The 4,922-nt window shown below is 41.2% G+C and overlaps 1 pseudogene; it reads right to left on the bottom strand.

The window, feature by feature from the left end:
* Positions 1-3,993: 3,993 nt before the first annotated feature.
* LOC116090363 lies at positions 3,994-4,511 on the bottom strand (annotated as a pseudogene).
* Between the last annotated feature and the right edge of the window lie 411 nt (positions 4,512-4,922).

Raw genomic sequence — 4,922 nt, 5'->3', positions numbered from 1 at the left:
GAATCATCAGTTATTTTATGAGATTAAAACTTTGTCTATAAGGATTAGCTATTGTAGTTGAAAATACGGTTTGACACCAGAAACACAGAGGTTGGTCAATTAAAGTGAGAAAACTAAGCATTTTTAGTTGGCAGTAGGCAACTGAGAGACACCTTTGAACCTAGGCTGCTGTTTTATAATAGTAACTCTTGTAGGTTTGGAAGATGTGATGGTTAATATTGCAACTGGATTTATAATCACCGAGAAAGTACACCTGTGAGGGTATCTAAGGTTTCCAGAACAGTTTAACAGGAAAAATGCCTCACTTTTAATATGGTGGCACTCTCCTGCAGGCCAGGGTTCTAGACTCAGTGGGGAAGAGAAAAGGGGAAGAACCAGCACTCATATCTTCTGCTTCCTGACTCCCAGCACTATGCGACCAACCACCTCATGCTACTGCGTCTGTCCTGCCTTTCCTGCTGTGATAGATGGTACCCTCAAACTGTGAACCTAAGCAAGCTTCCTTCTTTAACTTTTTTTCATCTGGTATTTTGTAACCCGTAGAGATAAGCAGAAGCTGGAGAGAGCGATCAACTACAAGACTTGCCAATGGGAGCGGGCAATGCTCTGAGCATTGTAAGAGTGAGGAGTGTAGAAAGATGGGGGTTATGAGGAGTAAGATTGTAAAAACCTAGTAGCTGACTGGGTAGTGTTGGAATGGCAGTGAGATAGAAGGAAAAATTAGAGAAATGTGTTGGAAAAGGATTAAGTCTAGAGAGGACCATTCAATATCCAGAAATTAGATAAGGCGAGAAACATGAGAAACTGACACAGAAACTAAGATGAAGGGGAAACAAATGTAGATTGGACACTCAAACTGCAGACATTAAATATGTTTAATTACATGATAAGACTAAAGCCATGCTGCAGTGGGTGGAGGAAGAAAGGAAGAGTAGAGAATTGTCTCTGAATCCCTGGGACCAAGTGTCAATGAAAAAAGATTATAATGTCGAAGAGAGTAAGATCGGAAAAGACGTTTTAACCAGATAATGGCAACTGATAGCAAATTAATTAATTTTTAAAAGAACAAGAGCTTCCTGAAGGAGCTAAGAGCTGGAGGAAAGAAAATAGATTGACTGGGTAGAGAGGTTGGATTCATCTTCAAGAGCTAAATGAATGTAGAGTATATACGAGAGCAGTGCAGGTGACAGTCATCACGAGTTTGATGAAGCCAATCAATACAGCTAGGTGATTGTTGACCTGTATTGAGACTGGTTTCTTTTAGGGGTCAGAATGAATGGCAAAGGTGGTGATCAGCGCTAGTCAAACCAAAAACAACAACAAAAGAAGAAAGAGGAGGAGGAGGAGAGAAGAAGAAGAAAGAAAAAGAAAGAAATGTAACAACTTAAAATTTAGAATTTTTCAAATCTTTCAGTGATTCAAATTTTATTTTAGTTTTTAAAGCCCAAGTCTGGTGCCCCATTCTTTGTCCATCCTTGTCCATTTGATATAGTGGAAATTATTTCCATTGGCAGTTGCTGAATCATGTACCTGAGATTACAGACAATGCTATTTATACTAAAGGAATTGAGTGCACATCTATTTTAGCTTCCTGTCCTATTTTCATACTTCCATCCATTTAGATTTTTGTCCCATATGTTGTCCTCAACATTCTGTCTTAAATGCTATCTAGTTATAGCTCAAAAAACTTCCGTTCCAAATGGGGATTTGTTCTAGTTGGGGGATGTACTTTCTTTCAATCTATTACCCAACTGACAGATATTGTAAAGATTAATTAGTCACTTCTTAAGAAATCTCTGTTAAGGCAAAAAAAATTTATATCCTTGAATAGTATAGAGTGATGGTTCTTTGTAACTCCTCATATGAAAGCTAAGTGGTTAGGGTGGCTGAATGTGAAGTGTTAGAAAACCAAAGATCCAAGGACTTTGTGACCAACACTAATAGAGAGATATGATACCTCTCCCAAGTCCCATCAATGAAACCTAGTGTTTTTGCTTGGTCCATTTCCTTCTCTTAACCTTTAAGGATGCTCTGCTTCCTGACCTCTTATTTCTTTGAGCCTCAAATTCATGATTGGCTTTGTACTCTGTGGCAGGACCCACTTTTTCCTGTTTGTCTTTAGTTCTGACTACTCAGTTTGACTCTGTTATCGATTACAACCAATAGCAATGGAATTCAAAACAATTCTTACCATGTAGGATACTGCCTCACAACAAGGAAAGAACTTGCAAAAACTCAGCAGCCACATGCCCTGCTTTGGGAAAGATGAGCAGCAAGAATACTAAATACGATTCAGGTAGTTTACTTGTGTGTGTGTGTGTGTGTGTGTGTGTGTGTGTGAACAAAAAGTCCCAACAGACCTTTTAAGATATGACAGGAGGGCATAGATAATCATGCAGGGTTCACAAATAACACCCTAGTTACATTTAGTGAGGAAATCTGGGTTAGAATTAATTTTTGCTTCTTTCCTTTGTTGGTAACTCACTTAGGATTCTTCTATTTTCATATCTATGGGCTGGAAGCTAACGTGTCTAAGATAAGCATAGAATCACTGTCAAGTTAAAGGAATATGAGCCGAAAGGAAATTGGGAGTCTTTATTTCATAGTATTTACAGTGTACGAGTTTTACACAACAATAGCAAAGTACATGTTTTCACTTCCAAGGAAGACTACATGCTCCTCACATTGAACAGAAGAAAATAGAATCAAGCTAATGTATAACCCAGGAACTAGCTTTATATCAGTGTAATTTGGAAATTCAGGCTAAACTCAAGATGTGCTAAACCTTTCTATTGTTCTAAAGCTCTAGGAAACTTTGGCACTTGGTTCCTAGCAGTTCACACCTGGAATGCTTTCTTTTTTTGTTTTTAAATTTATTATTACATAAAGGTACACTGTAGCTATCTTCAGACACACCAGAAGAGGGTGTCAGATCTCATTACGGATGGTTGTGAGCCACCATGTGGTTGCTGGGATTTGAACTCAGGACCTTCAGAAGAGCAGTCAGTAGTCTTACCCGCTGAGCCATCTCACCAGCCCCCTGGAATGCTTTCTTAATGCTGACGCCTCACCACCACCAACAACGAGTTTTCATAACTACCCTGCAGTTTTACTTTTCATGACTTGAAAAATGCATCGAGGGTTGTATTAGAACTCTTCAAGAGGAACAGAACTGGTAGGATGGAGATACTCAGGCTGTGTTTCAACTGGTCTGACTATGGTTGTCTCCAAGTGGAAAGGCCAAGAATTCACAGTGGTTCAGTCCACAAAGCTAGATGTGCCAGCTGGTCAGAATGTATGTCACTATATGTCAGAATCCTAAAGAAACAGGCTAGGTGTCTCAGCTGGTCTCTAGTGTATATAAGGATCCTGAAGAAGCAGGTTGTATGCTCTATATAGAAGGCAAGAGTTTACATTTTTTGTTTTGCTACTACAAAAACAGAGATAAGAACTTTCAGGAAACTTTTTTTTTTTTTTAAATTTTGACTAAATTATTTTTTCTATTTTATTGGTTATTTTATTTATTTATACTTCAAATGTTCTCCTCCTTCCCAGTTAAACACCTTATCCCCTCCCTTGTGCCTTTGCTTCTATTAGGGTGCTTCCCCACCCTCCCAACCCATCCTGCCTCAGTGCCCTAGCATTTCCCTATGCTGGGTTATCGAGCCTCCACAGGACCAAGGGGCTCTCATTGATGCCCAATAAGGCCATCCTCTGCTACATATGCAGCTGGAGCCATGGGTCCCTTCATGTGTACTCTTTGGTTGGTGGTTTAGTCCCTGGGAGCTTTGCTGATGCCAAGACAGGAGCCTGGTATTGCTGTTCCCTATAGGCTCTGCTAGAGCCTGACAAATATCGATGCAGATTCGTTCAGCCAACCATTGGACTAAGCTCTGGGACCCTAATGGAGGAGCTAAGGGAAGGACTGAAGGAGCTGAGGGGTTAGCAACCCCACAGGAAGAACAACAATATCAACCAACTATTCTTTTTTTTTTTATGGCTCTTTTTATTTTATTGCATGAAGGAGTTACACTAGTCCAGGTTAAAAGCAGACCCCAAATGATTACATTATACAAGCTGTGAGGCTTTTAACCTTGTACAAGGGGACAGAAGGGAAATTCTACTCATTGCAAGGAAATCCTCACTTAAGCTTCAGAGAGCCACAAGCACTTAAAACCCGTGAACCTTCAGCTGATCGTCCTCAGCCAGTCCAGTCTCTATCAGGAACTGGCATATGTTCTTGTGCTGGTCACCCTGTAGCTGAATTACCTCTCCATATTCTGGATGCTTAATTACAGTACCATTGCAGGCAAATTTCTTCTTAAACGTCTTCACTAGTTTCTTTTTATCATAATCATCAGCAACTCCTTGGACAGTTGTAAGGGTCTTCCTGCCGTTTCTCTGTTGAATTCTTATATGGATATAATCCTCAGTACCAGCAGGAAGCAGGTCATCACCCTTACTTGCATCAACAAAGGATCGAAAGAGTGGAGGTTCTGGATAGCGGGCATACGATATGATTTCAATTCCTCCGTTGAACTGGCCTGCGGAAGGGGGCTGCAGGAGAAGGCAGGCAGGGGCTGCAGGGAGGCGGAACGTTAGGAAGCGAGGACGCTGGAGGGGGAGCCAGCTGAGTCCTCCGTGGTGGCTCAGTGGCTGGGGCCCAGGAAATTATTCTTAAGGTAAAGAGTTTTTTTTTTTAATTACTTTCATTTTTTTACAGTCCAGTTGTTGTCCCCTCCCAGTCCCCTCTCCTACAGTTCCCTCACCTCTTTCCTCCTTCCCTGTGTCTTCAAGAGATTGTACCTCTCTTCACCCACCAGGCCTCCCCTCTTCCTGGGACCTCAAGTCTCTCAGGTTAGGCACATCTTCTCCCACTGAGGCTAGACGCAGGCAGTCTTCTCGCTGTGTATGTGTTGAGG

The sequence above is a fragment of the Mastomys coucha genome, unplaced genomic scaffold, assembly GCF_008632895.1.
Source record: "Mastomys coucha isolate ucsf_1 unplaced genomic scaffold, UCSF_Mcou_1 pScaffold15, whole genome shotgun sequence".
In the NCBI taxonomy this organism is placed as follows: domain Eukaryota; kingdom Metazoa; phylum Chordata; class Mammalia; order Rodentia; family Muridae; genus Mastomys; species Mastomys coucha.
Note: the sequence above shows the minus strand (reverse complement) of the source record. Positions and strands in the feature narration are given on the sequence as shown.